The sequence below is a fragment of the Oryctolagus cuniculus genome, chromosome 19 (assembly GCF_051225735.1).
Source record: "Oryctolagus cuniculus isolate XC-2025 breed Fujian yellow rabbit chromosome 19, ASM5122573v1, whole genome shotgun sequence".
NCBI lineage: Eukaryota > Metazoa > Chordata > Mammalia > Lagomorpha > Leporidae > Oryctolagus > Oryctolagus cuniculus.
In genome coordinates, this window is record NC_142885.1 from 57232501 (window position 1) to 57250510 (window position 18010).

At 46.6% G+C, this 18010-nt stretch overlaps 1 long non-coding RNA gene across 3 annotated transcripts; it reads left to right on the forward strand.

Moving 5' to 3' along the window:
* The first annotated feature begins 4094 nt into the window (after window positions 1–4094).
* Window positions 4095–15410, forward strand: LOC108176784 (uncharacterized). 3 transcript variants are annotated; one of them, XR_016225596.1, is made up of 4 exons: window positions 4154–4453; window positions 6001–6122; window positions 10097–10217; window positions 15201–15410. It is a non-coding gene; the product is annotated as an uncharacterized LOC108176784 (long non-coding RNA). The 3 variants fall into 3 exon arrangements; XR_016225597.1 differs by lacking the exon at window positions 10097–10217 and having other exon boundaries at window positions 4095–4234; XR_016225595.1 differs by lacking the exon at window positions 10097–10217.
* The last annotated feature ends 2600 nt before the right edge of the window (window positions 15411–18010 follow it).

Genomic DNA, 18010 nt, shown 5'->3' on the forward strand with positions numbered 1-18010 from the left:
CCCCTAGAAATTAGTTACTAATTATATGTAGCATACACTGAGTACTTTGTGTTGCCTTCTATACCAAATACTTTCTAGAAAGACCTCTTGTAGCATCTGTGGACATTGTTTGACCCCCAAACAATTCCATAATACCACAGACTGTCTTAAGGTAGATGGAATTCTATTTGTTCTATGGAGGGGGACTGAGAATCAGGAGTTTTAGTGTTAGGGCAAGGAGCTCATGAATATGTTGGGGCCAGAATTTGATCTCCGCTTCTTCTAAGGGTAGAGCCCAGACTGTGTGCTCTACAGTAGTACTTGGCTGCTTCTTGGCAGATGAACCTGAGTGACTACAGATATTTGAAAAGGAGTCATGTAGGCCCCAGTCAAGAAGGACCTTGCTTTTTCTGCTGGTTTTGGAAATGTGAGTGCAAAGGGTAAGGCCAAAGAAGCAGAAGCATCTTAGAAGGGATCCATAGCCACCATGTCATGCCTCATTTCCCTTCGTGAGTTGCAATGCCCAGAAATGGCCAGAAGCAGGCACATCTCCTGTAGGTATTGTAGGTGAGTGACACTGGGGAGAGCACCAGGTGCACTCAATGGCTCCTCACTGGGAGCTCACCATGATGTGTTGCAGGGTCTCTAGTATCATTATCTTACTGTTTGGGTAGAAGATAGACAATACATTTGGCAAGTAAGGGAAATGAAAATTCTGATTGCTTCATAACACATAAAATAGGGTGATGGGATGGAGAATAATTGAGGGACAACTTGGATGGGTGGTCAGGAAGGCTCCTCTGAGGTGTCCTGTCATTATGATCTGAAAGATGAGAAGGCAGTAGCTATGGAAAAATCCAGGGAAAAGTGCTGGGGGCAAGGGCACAGTGTGTATAGGAGGTGTGTGTCCAGCTGTTTAGTATGGTTGAGAAATGGAAATTGACCCCTGGGATCAGGGCAGAGAGAAGCTGGTTTGAAGATGGGTGAACAGGTGCTCACTTTATCTAGGACTTAGGAGCATGACAGTATGTTTGGATTTTGTTCTAAGTGGGATGGGACCTTCCTGGGAGATTCAGAGCAGGGAATTCCTGTAATCTGATTTACATGTCAAAAGGCTCACTCTGCCTGTTGGGTGAGTTTGAAGGGAAGGCAATTGGGAGCTATGGCCACATCAAAGTGGTTTGCAGTTTACAGATGTCAGTCCAGGTAGAGAGGAGCAGATGGGTTCAGGAGGTAAATACTACAACCAAGGGAGGAATTAATTAGCGAACTTGATGGATGGTGATGGTAGTGGGGGACTTTTGGAGGAGAAAGTTGTTTGAAGTTGGAGTTAGGTTAGGTTAGGGTTAGGATTTGGATTACGGTTAGGGAACTATGGTTTTAGTTATGAATAGGGTTTAGAATTAGGTTTGGGGGTTATATTTTAGGGTTAAGATGAGAAGTTAGGGCTAAGGAGTTACAGTTAGGTGTGAGGGCTTAGGGTTAGGGAGGCAGGAAGCAATGAAAAGTACTGGGGACTCCAGATGGAATAGAAGACTAGAGTTAGAAGTCAAGACAAAGGCAGAGGAAGTGGAGAAGATGAGCATGGTAAGAATAGGTTGGAGAGAGCTGAAGAGTGCTTCTGGGAGTGCAGGCTGATGCTCTCAGCATTGTTTCCAACACAGCTTGTGTTTCCAGAACAAGAACCGGGCTCACCCAGACCCTTAAACCATGTCATGGTCTCCATCTTCAAGGAGTGAATGTGATAATGTGATAAGCAAGAAGAATGTCTCCAGTCATTTTTTTTTTTTTTTTTGGACAGGCAGAGTGGACAGTGAGAGAGAGAGACAGAGAGAAAGGTCTTCCTTTGCCGTTGGTTCACCATCCAATGGCCACTGTGGCTGGCACGCTGCGGCCGGCGCACCGCGCTGATCCGAAGCCAGGAGCCAAGAGCCAGGTGCTTCTCCTGGTCTCCCATGGGGTGCAGGGCCCAAGCACTTGGGCCATCCTCCATTGCACTCCCTGGCCACAGCAGAGAGCTGGCCTGGAAGAGGGGCAACCGGGACAGAATCCGGCACCCCGACCGGGACTAGAACCCGGTGTGCCGGCGCCGCAAGGTGGAGGTTTAGCCTAGTGAGCCGCGGCGCCGGCCATCTCCAGTCATTTTTGAGGCCTTTGGAGAATGGAAAGTCGCGAAGTCTTGCTTGGAAGATACTTAGCCTTCCTGCAGAGGTGGGTTTGGGAAACTCTCCGGCTTGGGCGTGGCACTAAAGCAAGCAGATATCTAGTGAGCTGGGTGCCTCTTTGTTCTAAAGCAGGGAAGAAACTAGCTGGGTAAGGGGTGGGGTGGGAGGTGTCACACATTTTAAGAGCATCAAGACAACGCAGCTGGTCTGAGTTTCCCAATAACTTTCTGTTGTTCTGCTTCCCCTCATTAAAAAAAAAAAAAAATTGACATGTAATATGCATACAGAAAAGCACATTAATGTGAATGAGCACCTCGCAACTCATTGAATTTTCACAAACAGAACACATCCATGTAGCCGTCATCTGGATCAAGAAATAGGACACTTTTGTGCCAATGCATTTTTAAATTTCAAAGCCAGCTACTAGGGTTGTTTTGTGATCTCTTATATCAGCACCTGAAATCAGGCACCAAATCCCACTTCATTCAGCCACCCCACAATTGACGATGTAGAAAGCTGTGGTTTGTTTTTTGGACAGGCAGAGTGGACAGTGAGAGAGAGAGACAGAGAGAAAGGTCTTCCTTTGCTGTTGGTTCACCATCCAATGGCCGCTGTGGCCGGCACGCTGCGGCTGGCGCACCGCGCTGATCCGAAGCCAGGAGCCAAGAGCCAGGTGCTTCTCCTGGTCTCCCATGGGGTGCAGGGCCCAAGCACTTGGGCCATCCTCCATTGCACTCCCTGGCCACAGCAGAGGGCTGGCCTGGAAGAGGGGCAACCGGGACAGAATCCGGTGCCCCAACCGGGACTAGAACCCGGTGTGCCGGCGCTGCAGGCGGAGAATTAGCCTAGTGAGCTGCCCTTAGAAAACTGTTTTTTAAGCACTGGAGTTCAGCCCCACGCATCTCCTGTAACCCTACATCTATTATCTACATTCTGGCCACTTGCAGCTCACAAGGTGTTTCCAGTGGTCCCAGATGAAATGCTCCCACATGTGTTCCTTCGGTTCTTAAATTGGCCAAAGATATAATCCCTTCTCAGAGTCTCTTCTTTAATCAACTTTATCCAAAACGGGTAAATATGCATTACCCTTCCTTTATTCAGGATAGCCAGAAGCATTGCAAAGAACATGGAGTTTCTAGTACAAGCCGTGATTTTTTTGGTCTCAGATGATAGTGTGGGTAACACATAGATTGAGTGAAGAATGAGGTCTTTATAAATGTTTGTTTTGGGGAGGAAGTTAAAAATCCCGTGGTGTGTCCACAGTTAGGCCTGTTCTCTGGCTATTATCTTCAAGAATGCTGCAGTCCACTCTCAAACACATCCCATTCAGACAGTCAGTGGCCTTATTTATAAGAGTGTGTAAGGCGTTCTACATTTAGGGTAAAACTAAGTGCAGGCAAAACAAGGAGCTGCGTGAGTATAATAAATGCTGAGCTTGCTCCAGCCCCTGGAAGTAAGCCACGGCTGTGGACTTGGCCTCCGAAAGCCTGGCCAGGTCCTGCCTAGTGATCCAGCCCCAGTCTGACCCTTTGACCTTCTCCCTACCACTCTCGCCCCCACTGGATGCTGCTCAGTCCCTTTGGCTTCGGATGCCCTCTTGAGAGCCAGATGCAGAATTTTCACCTGTGGTTTTCTCTGAACCTTTATTGAACTGAGCTTTGATCTGTGCTACCTTGACTTCCAAACCCCAGCCCTGCCACTGGCCCGCTGTGAACTCTAGCACTAGTAATTTGCCTTTCCTTGCCTCGGTTTCCCCATGTGAAGAAAGACACTGCGATCCCCATTACACAGGTGCTTCTGTAGTGCCGCCTTTGAGATCTGAACACCTCTGGAAGGTAGGTGGGGTGGGACAGCATGGTGTGGCAGTTGCCATCATCTGAATGTCATGTGCCCCCTTTCCCTGCCCCCTTCATGTGTTGGAACCTGATCCTCAGGGCAACAGTACGCACAGGTGTGGCCTTGCGTGGTGGTTAATCACGAGGGTGGAGTCCTCGTGAGAGGGATTGTGCCGTTATAAAAGAGGGCCCAGAAAGTTCCTCTGCCTATGTTACCCCATGAGGACGCAGCAAGAAGGTGCTGTCCGAGAGGAGGTGGGTGGGGCACTCACCTGGCACCTAATCTGTTCGCGTCTTGATATTGAGCTTCTCAGCCTCCCAAACTGCAAGACATTCCTTCCTGAGGCTTATAAACTACCAGCAGACAGCATTTTTGTTGTAGCAGATCACACAGACTACGAGGTAGAGTAGCCAAGGCCTTGAGGTCTGTGAGACCCGGGCTTCAATCCTGTCTCTGCTCCTCTTGCCAGCCAGGTATGTGAACTTGGAAAGCTGCTTAGCATCTATGAGCCTTTATTTTTCTCGTATGTAAAAGAGAGACCATATGAGGAATCAGTTTCAAAGGGTGGCTGTGAAGATTAAGTGTTACACGTGAGGCGTTTGGCACCGTGTCGCTACTGCCACTAGAATAACTATTAAAGGAGTAATAATTGCCAGTAGGACGATATTAGAATTGTTATTTTAGCCTTTTGGCAAGTGATGGAACCGAGCCCCAGAGGAAGTGCCTCTTCAAAGCCACTGGGCATCTCCTCCTTGTCTTTTCAGGCCCCTGAGCGCTTGCACCAGTCTGACTCCCTCAAGGCACCTCTGATGAAGCCACAGGGCGGCTGTGAGCTGGTGCTGGGCGTCATTTAACCAGATGACCTCCAAAGCTGGCTTTCCCAACCAACTGCCCTGTCTCCAGAAGAGCAGCATCAAGGAGTTAATGAGGCTTGGCAGCGGCAATGGGCCATCTGTTCTTAATTACCCAAAGTGCACGAGGCCGAGGGCAGGTTGCCGTGGGGGTGGCTGGGCACCGCCCGCGTGCTCCGGTAGGCTGCCCCCTCTCAGCTGCCTGCGTACTGGAGTCCCTCCCTTTACCCTTTCCTCTGTGTCTTCCCTTCCAAGGATGACAACTGGGGTTCAGAAGCTCATGTCCAGGAACCCTAAGTGGGCAGAGGCAAAGTTGGGGAGCAGGGGAAGTGGTGTTTCAGGTCCGGTTCTGTAGAAGCATGGGCCAGCATGACTGAGGGGAGGATTGTAGGGAAGCAGGGTGGGGAACGCCTCATCCGAATGCCAGGAGGCGCTCTGGGGCCCAACTTGAAGCAGAGTGCCCCCACCTTGATGCTAGGGAGTAAAGCAATTGTTAGGAGGGATGCAGGTGTGCAGCTGGGAGTCAGTTCAGCCCTGGGAGCAGCTGGGGAGGAAAGAAGTCTGGGAGGGAGGTGGCCAGAGTTAGCATTGACCAGGAATCTCCTTGAAAAGCAGTCAAGACTGTCCCTGACTTACTTTCTGGTAGGCAGTTGGGTTAAGTCTCTTAAAGCCCTGGTGTGCCTGAATCCTGTACTACTTTTTGCAGAGGTGGTTGTGGTTGTTGGATGGGACAGTAGACTTTGCATTCACATATGAGTTTTAATCTTAGCTGTATCACCTACTAACTGACTAACCTTGGGATGGCTTCCTGGATCTTCTGAGCCTTAGTCTGCTCGTCTGTAAAATGGGAGTAATAGTAAGCCGTTTTAGAAGGTTTCCTGAAATGGTGTGTACAAAGCACTCAGAACTCTGCCTGGTACTAGTAGCCACATTAACAGTGATGGGTTGGGAGCAATGATAGTCCTCTTTCCTCCTCCTTTCTCTGCCTCCTTTTTGTTCTGCCACCACCTCCTCTTCTTCATGCTATTGTTATTGGCAAGCTAAATAGGCTTGGTTTGCAGTGAAGCACAGTTCAGTTTGGGGGAAGGCCCCCAACCCCATCCTTGGGTTGATGTGCGGTTTCTGAGACAAATGTATATAAAACCCGTATGTGTGTTTTGTTCTAACAGAAATGCCTGGACATCCATGGAAATCCTCAACAAGTGCTGTGGAAGAATGGAAAACATGAAGTCGGGTAGCAGAGGATTCATGTGGGAGGGAACCCTGCCCCCTACAAGCTGTGCGGACTTGGGTGAGTTACTCATCCTCTGAGTCTGATTTCTTATCCATAAAATGCTTAATTTGTGATGTTGGCAGGATTACATGAGATGAGGTTGTGAACGTAGGCCCTGTATGCTACAGGGATTTACAGTCTGGATGAGTTTGCTATTATGTTTATAATAAGTGCCTGGAAATGTTTATTTCTTTGCATTAAGTGCTGATGGATTTGGGTTTGGATGAAGTTTGGTTCTTTGTGTTTTGGACTGGTGAGTGTTTGGTTTATCTCTGGTCCACATTAGCAACAGCTTTAGCCACAATATTTGCTGTGGTGCTGCCGCTGGAGACCCTGGGTTCTCCAGGGTGCTGTGTGTGCTGGTGTCTTAGAGGCCTGGTTTCAAAGCTTTACTCTGCTGCCTTGCGAGCCACATCCTTCATCTTTCTGTGTCATCACCTATCCCATGGAGCCACTACTGTGCAGATCAAATGAGATGGTGCCATTTAGCCCAGAGTCTATGCCACAGCGAAAGGAGAGCTGGCAGCCAACTGTGTTGTTAATGAGATGGAGGAAGAACCGCAGCTTTATAGCTGTCTGCTCAGAGCACCCAGACCTTGTTAGTGATTCTAAAGAGTTAATTCAGCAGGCAGAGCATCTCTGGCCACCTCTGTTCAGCTCCAGGCTGCATTCTTGTGCCCTTAGATCTTGGCTCATGAGTCCAGCTGCCTGCTGAGGGGTGTGAGGATGAGCCTAATTATGAAGGAGTGAGTGTCACATGTTCCTGTGATCATGGCAGGGTTTGATGCCATGTGGTCCCTGTGGTCTGATGGAGATGGATGTCGGATTTGTCAGAGCACTGGGGCCTTGGCCGCTGTTGCAGCCTGGATGTAAATTCACTGCAGAGCTCCCACGGCTGCTCTGAAAATGGCAGCTTCTGTCTGCAGGAGCTAGAGTTGTCGCAAGTGCTCCTTCCCAAATGTTCCTGAAGTCCTGATTTCCAGCTCTCTGGTATGATCCTCCCTCTGCTTTCAAGTGAGGTGCAAACCTGTGACTTGGTATGGTCTCAGTCATCCCCTGGGGCCATGTCCTTGAAGGAGAAAGACAGGTTTTCAATGTATTGCATTAAGATTTGGGGTTTGCATGCTATTTCAGCATAACTGATGTGCCCTGCCTGGAACACTGAATGGATCCAGGATGCACAACAGCAGGGTCTCTGCGTGATTTTTGCTCACTGTCTTATCAGGGCTTGGTCCAGTGCCCGGCATATATGCGTGGTTGACAAACTTAAAGGAAAGAAGGACCTTGAAAACACCAGTTCTGGGTCTGGCATTGGCTTTGCCATGCGTTAGCTATGTAAAGCCTAGATGTTCACTTGTCCTTAGTTCTCCAGTTGCCCATCCATGGGATTGAAGCATCTTCCCTGCAATGTGACTGTAGAAATTATTCTAGTTAATGTCACTGTTTCTGGCTTATAGTGGGCACCCCATACATGACAGCCAACAAATTTTTTTGCTTTGAAAGGAGAAGGGATGGAGAAGAGATCGAATTTATGTAAGTACTACTTTGTGTGTGAATGGGTGGGCAGGAAGGAAATTGTAATGGTCTTCATGTGGGAAGAGGACCTCAGCAATGTATAAGCAAAGAGTTGGAGAAGGCAGGAATGGATAAAGCAAGTAGTAGGCAGATCGCTCCCTCTTCAGAGTCTGAGAGCCCATTTAAAGGACACAAAACATCCCCAAATATTTGAGTAGAAGCCATAGCTAGTGAGCTTTTAATTACCCTGCCAATAAAGATTCCTGGGCAGAACGGTCTTCGATGCACGGTAATGTTTTGCAATGTTTTTAGTAATTGGGTTAAGATAATTTATTAAAGTGCCGACTGGATGTGTTTCAATAATTGCTAAGACTGGAATATTAGCCTTTCCTCCCTGAATGCAAATCACTCCCCAATGGGCCAAAGCATTGGAGAATATTGTTCTGAATATGCAAATCACTTTGAGACAAATTCTGAGTGCTGACCATAGCACCTATGGGAGCGTTTATTTTAAATTGCACTTGGAAGTTCCCTGAACTTTGAGTCTCATGTTGGGGGCTTGTTTTGTTGCTGGGGTCACAGGCTGTAGAGGTTTGACCTACTCCTGTTTCTGTTAAAATTAAAGGAAGCTTGTGTGCAGATGGAGGGCAAGGAGTGTCAGTAAGGGTCTGCCGAGGTCACTGGCAGCATGAAAGACATGGTTAATGGTTTAAACAGATTTTCCCTCATATCTGTTTTCTCTACTGAGTTTGTTTGGAGGAAAGACAACCTAACACTATTTAAGAAAAATAATCAGAAGTATTAACAGAGGAATTAGGAGGATAAGAGAGCTGTGGGGAGTGGGCATGTTTTGCAATCAAGATGTAAAGGTAATAAGCTCTTCCGAAGGTTAATTTGGTTTGTCTGGCACTAACACAACATCAGGAGAACTCACTTAATAGAACCTTTGCATTGCTGGGAAATAACAGTAATGGTGGGAGCTGCACGTTCAGGCTGCCAATGGCGCCGGGCAGGCTCCCAAGTCCATTTAATTTCATTTAATCCTCACAAGAACCCAATGAAGGGAGACCTTACCATGCCCATGGAAAATGTGAGTCTTGGAGATATGAAGCGTGGTAGCGGGCTAAGGTCTTCCTCATTCTAATGGTGGGGCCGTGGTTTGAACCCAGGACCTAGAATTCCAAGACCCTGCATGAAATCACTAGGGTATATGTGGCCACCACTTACAGAACAGTCACTGCATTTTAGGCAGCAAGCTTAGTCAGTTACGTGTGCCAGTCCACTTGATTGTTGAAGGTTTAATTCCAAGTTGAAAGACCAAGAACAGGGTGAGAAGATGTCTGACTAGTGGTACAACTGATGTTGGTGAGAAGGGTGATAGTGATTTAGGGAGAGTCATACTGGGTGTGAGAGGCAGTGAATATTTTTTAAAAAGTTGACGTAGAAAAGCGCCTAGAGCCCTTAGTTTCCTGATTCATAACATGGAGATAAAAACTGCACTGGATTCAATGAGTGCTGTGCTTGAAGCACAGGGAGTACTTGAATATCTATTATGGACACCTCTTGTTTGGATTAATGATGATTGGAATTTTCTAAGTATATAAGAAATACAGCATAGCAATAATTGGTCACTATCAGTTGGAAAGTGGTTGAACATAAATCTCCAAAGAGTAGGCAACAAGCATTAAGGTGTGATACTCAACTGTAGACCCGCAAGAAAGAAACAGGAATCCCCATATGCCCATGTTAATTGAAAAGCAACCAGAATGTGACCTTCGTTCTTATCTTTCCAGATCTCTTGTGAAAGCCTAGGGGCAGGTGCAGTCAGGGAAGACAGTGAAAATGACAAATCGGGAGGGGTTGTAATACAGGACTACTATGCTCAGCATCACACTGAGTGGAAGGTCAAGAAAAATGTATGTAGGTCCTCTTATGGTCTCCACAACTGTGCAAAATATGTAAGGAGGAGAGAACAATACCCATAGCACAGATGAATAATGAAGTTTAAAGAGAAGAGACTTCTATGACTACAGTATGACCAAATGGCGGAGGACTTAGGCTCAAACCTGTCTTCTGTCTTTGGATCCCTTGATGTTTTCCCAAGAATTTGTGTGTGTGTATTGGTGGTGGTGGTGGTGGGGGTTACGGCTGCTAATTAATTGGTAACTGACGTTGGAATTGGCAGCACTCGATCAGTCCTTTGGCTGTCACCATCACCTCAGGGCTCAGCCCCAAGGTAGCTGCCACTAACAACACCGCCATCACAGACAAGGTAGTTTTACAAGGTGTCTTAGTCCAAATAAACCTTCTCCTTAATGAATAAGCAGTTTGCTAATCTCCTAACATCCCCCAGTAAAGAAGGATAGTCTCTACAAAAAAAAGACAACTACAGCTTCCTCCAAAAGTTTCCTAATGGATAATAAATTATGAAGAGAACATTCTTTACTATGTAATTAATGGAAATTTACCATTTTTAGGCTTCCTCTGGGAAATTTTCCATGTCAAATGAATTTGTCGATGGGACCCGAGAGGGAGAACATCACAACTGTTGCAGCGTGTGCGTCTTCGTTAGGCGGCTGCTGGAGGTTAAATTTTCAGGCACGTCTTCCAGTGGCTTTGATCTCTGATGACAGTGTTAACTCTATTTGCTCCTTGGTATCACTCGGGTATTTTAAAATAGTCTTTTAAGATAGCCTTGCTAATTATTTTGCTGGAAGTTTAATTAAATCTTGTCACAGAGGAATATGCTATCTTGGGGAATGGCTGCCAAACATAAGTCAAACTGCTGAGAAAAAGGGAGGCAGAGTAGACAGATATGCACAAAAGAACAGTGCAGAAAAGAGACTTCCATACCAAAGCACGTAGGGTTTATTGAAGTTCACGTTCCTTTGTTTGAACGGTGTGAAACTTCTGGAGGGGATTCAAAGTCCACTTTAATTTCACACTTAGAACCAGAGTGTGTTGAAGGCAGTCAATTAGTAATTGGATTTAGTTCTGCTCTGAGTCTATAAGCATAGACAAGGTCCCTCTCTTCAAGGATGGATGGTCACGTGAACACATGCTTGTACTTTGCGCAAATGTGCACCTGTGTGCACAGGGTAGGAAGACATAAAGGGCCATCATATATACGAAAAGTTAAAGGTCTAAGAATAATCATTAGGGTATTTCTTGTACTAAAACAATGGAATCAAGTTTTTAACATAATAGGGTAGACTCAAATGTATGATATGGAATGATCTCCAATATGTTTATAAAATGAAAAAACTGACCAGTATATAAGAGGGGTTGGCAAATACTTTATTAAAAGGCAATATAGCAGCTACTTTAGGCATTGTGGTCTGTGTAGGTTGTGCCTTTCACGTGAAAGGAGCCACATACAGAAAGGAATGGGCATAGCTGTGTTCCAATAAAACTTTATTTATATATATTGAAGTTCACGTTGTTAGCGATTCTCATATGTCAGAGTACTCTGCTTTTGCTTTCCTTTGCTCAGCCATTTAGAAAAGTGAAAATTATTCTTGGCTTGCTGGCTGCATTGAACTAAATACAGGAGGCAGAATAAAAAGCAGGTTCTTGGGGATGTTTCTATCTGAATTTGTAGCAGCACTATTCACAATGGCTAAAACGTGGAAACCACCCAAGAGATGAGTGGATTAACAAAATGTGGCATATATGTACAATGGAATATTACTCAGCCTTACAAATGGAAAAAAATCCAAGTTATGCTACAACATGGATGAACCTTGAGACAAACAGTGTATGATTCCACTTATGTAAGATCCTTAAGGCAGTCACATTCATAGTAGCAGAAAGTGGAATGGTGGGTGCCAGGGGCTGGGGGAAAGAGTGGAGAATGATTATTGGATGGGTATAGGCTTTCAATTTTACAAGATGAAAAAATTGTGGGGACGGTAGTGGTGGTTATGCTGCATTATGATTGTTAGAGTATTTCAAAATATTTCAGAAATATTACAAAGACTTTTCAGTGAGCAGTTATTTCCTTAGAAGCCAGGTTTATTCTTTGTGGGGCCTCCCCTTGCATTATAAATGCTAAGTCATGAGGATTATTGCCCTGGTGAGAGAATGGAACAAGGAGACCACTGTTCAACCTGGAGTCTTGGCAATGACCTTGTGATTTCCCAGAAAGTAGTAAGACCAAGTAATAAGAATTTATTTTCAGAGCCAAAGTTGCTTAAGAGATAAGGTGTTTGCATGTTTGCTTGTTATTTTCTTCCTAATTCCAGAAGGCCCTATTATACCAAGCTACATAGTCCACCAACTGGATCACAGTTTCAAGAGAGATCATTGTGTCCAGTGCCTGAGGTGCTGGAGGAAGTGCCCAGTGGCAGAGGACGCCTCTCTAATCCTCAGAAGAGCAGTAGAGGAGACTGGAAGGAGAAAAGCAAAGGGGGTTTTGCACTGACTGCTTGGTGGTGTTAGGCGGAGTACTTCCTGTGAGAACTTCGAAGATGAGCTTGGAGGCCTTTCCTTACTTTTCTCGGTGCAGAGTGAATATTTTCACGACTCTGCCCACTTTCACTTTGGAGGAGGAGCACAGGTGGAAGGGTTCTGTGCAGGGCCATATGAAAATGCTTGGGGGAGCCTGTGTCCTGCCACTGTGATCAGAGCAAGGAGGGCTTGGAGGATGGGGCCTTTGTAACAGGCGTGTGGCCAGAACCCTACAACTAAGCAGACCTCATGGTACAGTACCTCAAATGGCCAACAGGAGGGACGGATGAGGCTCATTGTCCCATTGTAGACACAGGAAGGTCCCAAGAAATGTCTGACAGGCATGGCTTGTTTCTCCTCTCTTCAGGACACAGTCCCTCACCCATGTAACATCTTGTGGAGGAAACAGCCCTGATGTATATAGTCTGAATCTTCCATATGATTGAATATTTGTCCTTAAGAGTCTCAGCTAGCTTAGGACTTGCACATTTCCCAGGATGAGAATATAAAAAATTGGCATGTTTAGCGTTTTTTATACTATCTGGTAGAATGGGGCTCAGAGCAAGGTGACATCAGGAATAGAAAATTTGCTTCATTTTCTACAGGCAAGCTGTAGTGGATGGGGTTTGATGAGCTCAAGGAATCCTATCTGTGTACTGTATCTCTTTCTCCCCCTCAGAAGTGTTCCTTTGGGGAAGGGAGGCATGGGTTTGTTCATGCCTTTTTTTTATTGGTTGTATTTATTTGAGAGGTAGAGTTACAGATAGTGAGAGGGAGAGACAGAGAGAAAGGTCTTCTATCTACTGGTTCACTCCCCAAATGGCCACAATGGCCAGAGCTGTGTTGATCTGAAGCCAGGAGCTAGGTGCTTCTTCCTGGTCTCCCATGCGGGTGCAGGGGCCATCTTCTACTGCTTTCCATTCCATAGCAGAGAGCTGGATCAGAAGAGGAGCAGCCAGGACTAGAACTGGTGCCCATATGGGATGCTGGTGCCGCAGGCAGAGGATTAACCTAGTGCGCCATGGCACTGGTCCCAAGTTCATGCCTTTTGTAGTCCATGTTAGAGCTGATTGCTGTGGTTTGAACAGGAAATAGTGGTGGACTTAGACCTCATGACTTTAATCTTGGAATTGATTCTGTATGGGAGTTGGTGAGAGGAGTAAGCAGAGCAGTGTCCTAGTTAGATTTGTCTATCAAATGCATTGGCCTTGGCTGTAGCACAGAAGAGGGTAGCTTCCCATATGAGGGCTGATTCAGGTTCTACCTGTTTTATTTCCAAAACACCTTCCTGCTGATGTTCCTGGGAAGGCATCAGAAGATGTCCTAAGTACTGGGCCCTTGCCATCCATGTGAAACCAGGTAGGGGTTCCTGGCTTCTGGCTTGGGAAGTGAAACAACAGATGGAAGATCTCCCTCTCTCGCTCCCCCTCCATCACTTTCTTTCAAATAAACAAAAACAATTTTTTTTTTATTTTTATTTTTTTTGACAGGCAGAGTGGATAGTGAGAGAGAGAGAGAGAGACAGAGAGAAAGGTCTTCCTTTTGCCGTTGGTTCACCCTCCAATGGCCGCCGCGGCCGGCGCGCTGTGGCCGGCGCACCGCGCTGATCCGATGGCAGGAGCCAGGAGCCAGGTCCTTTTCCTGGTCTCCCCATGGGGTGCAGGGCCCAAGCACCTGGGCCATCCTCCACTGCACTCCCTGGCCACAGCAGAGGGCTGGCCTGGAAGAGGGGCAACCGGGACAGAATCCGGCGCCCCGACCGGGACTAGAACCCGGTGTGCCGGCGCCGCTAGGCGGAGGATTAGCCTAGTGAGCTACGGCGCCGGCCAACAAAAACAATTTTTTAAATAGCATTGTAGGGGTAAGGCTTGGACAGAAGGGTCACGACAGGAGGCTTGGGCATAATCCAGGAGAGAAGGAGAGGGTTGGCATGGGGGTGGCAGCAGTGGCATTGAGAAGGATGAGGAGAGGTTTGGGTGACTTAGGAATAAGCTCAGGTCATGCAGAGAAAACAGCAGGCATCTCAGAAACTCAGTGAAGATGCTAGTAGGACAAGAAGAGCAGACTTCATCCTGATAAAATGGTCATGCCTTGTGTTACTGTGTGTACTGCCCCTCGTAGGCTGTAAGTGCGCTCGGTTTTGACTGCATCTCTTGAAAATGCCAAAAAGATACCGTGTACAGAAAGTAAAATTTATTCAGTCTCCTTTACTCTTTCTTGCCTTCCCTCTCCTTTTGTCCCCTCTGTTCCCTCCTTTCTCATCCCCTTAGCATGTTGACTTTCTTACTGTTTGTTCAAATCTTCCCTTATTCTGACTTGTCCCAGACCTAGTCTTCTGCAGCTCCTCTCCTTTCTATGTCCCCTCTCTCTGCCCTTCTGGATCTTTGCTTATTCTCCCAGCCTCAGTCTTGAATCTTTCTAAAGTATGTTGTTCATGCTCTTCTCTCCCCCCTCCCTATTTCATCTCTGCTCAGCTGAGGACCAGGTGAGCCAGGCTGTGCATCTAATTGCCTGGGTTTGCATCCTGGCTCCACAACTTACCAGTGCTGTAGTTTAGAGACCTAGATAAGAATGGTAACCTCAAACCTCAGTCCTTGCAATGGGGCACTCTGGATCAGAGCAAGCCTGTGAGATGCCCTGAGAGGAGAGAAGAGCAGGAGGGAAAATGACTGTGTCCTGTGACTTAAGGCCTTGACCTGAATGTGTCTCCTCTCTGAATTCATACACTGAAGTTCGAATCCCCTAGGTGATGGTACTAGGGGGTGGGGTCTTTGCAGAGCTGATAAGCTCATGGGGTTGGAGAGAACGCAGCAGAAAGACAGGTGTCTACAAACCAGGCAGTGGGCCCTCGACACACTCTGCTTCTGGTGCTTTGGTCTCTGATGTCCCAGCCTCCAGGCCTATGAGAATCATAGAATCATTGTAGTGCATGGCAGGCATCATAGTGGGCTAGCATCTGATAGCAAGCACTATCCCATCATCCGTGCCATATACCAGTTGTTGGAGTCAAGTCACTTGGTCCAGCCCACACCCCAAGGGGAGGGGAGCTCACAAGGAGCAGATCACCAAGAGGTGGGGGATCATTGGGGGCCATGTCAGAACCTTCCCATAATACTCTTTCCTTCCACCCAGGTAAAGCAGCAGAAGATGGCCCACATCCTTGGCCCCTGCACTCCTGTGAGAGACTTGGATGGAGTTCCAGGCTCCCGCCTTCAACCTGGCCCAGCTGCAACCATTGTGGCCATTTGGAGAGTGAACCAGTAGAAGAAAGATCTTTTTCTGTCACTTTGACTTTAAGATAAACTTTTAAAAACGAAATAAACTAATGTTCTTGTCATCAGGACTGTGTGTGTCCTGTTTCAGGGAGAGAGGGGATGCTTCTGGGCTTTTGGCGGTTATGTGGTGCGCTGACTACTTCTGAAAAAACTTGAAGGGTGGCCCGTGGCAGGCCATTGCTGCTTCTGGAATTTGCCACAGGGGGACCTCTCTTCCCCACAAAGGTCACGGGTGATGAATGGGACGTGGTGAGTCTTCTGGTGAGTGCATTGCTTGCCTGTTGTCACCATAGTAATGCCCACTGTATGATGTGCTGCTGATGGGAAGGGAGAACGGCCTTGTCTTTTCTGAAATTCGGCCTCTTTGTTTCCACTGTGGCTGCTGCATTGGATCATTTCCAGTGACTCTACCAGGAAAAAAGGATTTCCAATCGGATGTTTAGAACTGGGGCAACGTAACGGGGCTATTCAGAGGCGCCCATCAGACAACAGAGCCAAGGTATGACTTCAGAGACAGCTGGGAAGAGGAAGGAATCAAAGCAGGAGAACTGCAGGCATTCTAATAACAAAAACTCTAGTCTCCTTCAGTGATAGCAATTAGAAATGCGATCTGCTGTAAGTAAAAGAAAAAGCCAGAGGGAGTTTGAGCAAGATCATCTTCACCTGTCAGACTAGCACTTGCTGCTGCTCAGGGTGCTTCGGTGGCTCAGCAATGACTGGCCAGAACTTCTTGGTGTTTTTGTGACAAGTCCCTCCTGGCCACAAGATGCCTGCGTGCTTCTTAGATCACATCACAGGGAGAAAGAAGCAGGGATGGCACCAGCTGTCCTGATCCTTTTATCAGGAGAGCAGAAATATTTCTCAGAGCCACTCCTCTACATACACATGTGCACACACTATCTCATTAGCTTGGGCCACACCTGGCTGCAAGGGCATCTGAGAAAGTGAGTAATAAACCATTGCCAGATGCCCTAGTGGGAAGTGGCAAGAAGAAAGGGGTTGCAATGGGTGTAGTGATCGCTAAACAGCAAAATATAGAAATGACCCCTGAAAGTACAGTCTTGCCACAAGTGTTATTACTAATCATAATATAGTCAAGCTCCCCAAATAACAATGTCTAATGATTCTAGACTAAAACTACTGAGTCAGGATTTACAATCTGTATCTGTCCAACACCTGACCTCTTAGTCATGATGCAGTATTGGGCCATTAGGTGAATGTTTGCTGAGTGTCTCCTACATGTCAGGCCCTGTGCAGGATGCTGGTACCGTGAGAATTCCTGAGCCTCAAGAGTTACCACTGGGGCGGGCAGTCCTACTGCGGAGATTGAGGTCATGAGTGCCAAGTGCTTCGTAAGTGCTTGTCCTGTCGTCCTTGCCAGTGCAGTAGGTGGTCATCTCTTTTATTCTGATTTTTAATTTCAGATTTATTTTTGAATGATTTCTTGAGGCATGACTTACCATACAATTCACCTGTTTTCAGCACACTCAGTGAATTTTAGTAGACTTCCTGAGTTGTGTAGTCATCTCCAGAACTCGACTCCAGAGCATTTGTATCACCCTAGGAAAGATCTCTTGGGTCTTGGCTGTTCCCATAACTAAACAATCCCAACCACTGTCTATGTTCTGCTTCTTAGAGTTAGTTTTTCTGATATTTCTTAACATCATAGAAAAACATCTTTAGTATCTGACATCTTTCACTTAACCTGTTTTTTTTTAAAGTTTATTTTTACTTGAAAAGCAGAGCAACAGAGAGATACAGATCTTCCATTCACTGGTTTACTCCCCAAATACCCATGACAGCTGGGGCAGAAACTTCACCTGGGTCTCCCGTGTGGGTGGCAGAGACCGAAGTACTTGAGCCATCACCTGCGGTCTCCCAGGGTGTGCATCAACAGGAAGCTGGGTCTGAAGCAGAGGAAGGACTCGGTTCCAGGCACTCTCATATGGAATGCGAGCCTCTCAAGTACTGACTTAACCCACTGCATCCAGTGCTTGCCCCATGCTTAGCCTGTTGCTGAAGTTCAGCTGTGTCATGGCATATTTCAGTGGTTCCTTCCTTCCTTACTGCTTCACTGTATTCCTTTGTGTGAATGATTTTGTTTATTTTTTATCTTAATCATATTGTTTACAACCAGTGGATGCACATTTGGGCTCTTCACAACTTTTGGTTATTGGGAATAATGCTGTTGTAAATATTCACCTAAAAATCTTTCGGGAGTATAGGTTCTTGGTCCTCTTGGGTAGGTGCTTAATAGTAATAGTGATGGGTCTTTTCTACCTATTAAGTAGTTATGTTTAATGTTTTAAGCAATCACCAAATTTTACTTTAATTTTTCAAAGAATTATTTTATTTATTTGAAAATCACACAGAGATCATCCACCTGCTGGTTCACTCCTCAGATGACCTTGATAGTCAGGCTGGGTCAGGCTGAAGTTGGGAGCCCAGAGTTCTGTCCAGGTTTCCCCCATGCGTGGCAGGGGCCCAAGTACTGGGGCTATCATCTGCTGGTTTGCCAGGTGCATACGGAGGGAGATGCATCAGAAGATGCATCAGATGCATCAGAAGAAAAGCAGCCAGTGCTCAAACCATCACTGCTGCCTCAGACAGCAGTGTAACCACTGCACCACAACACTATCCCCAGAAAAAGCTATTGTCTAATGTGGC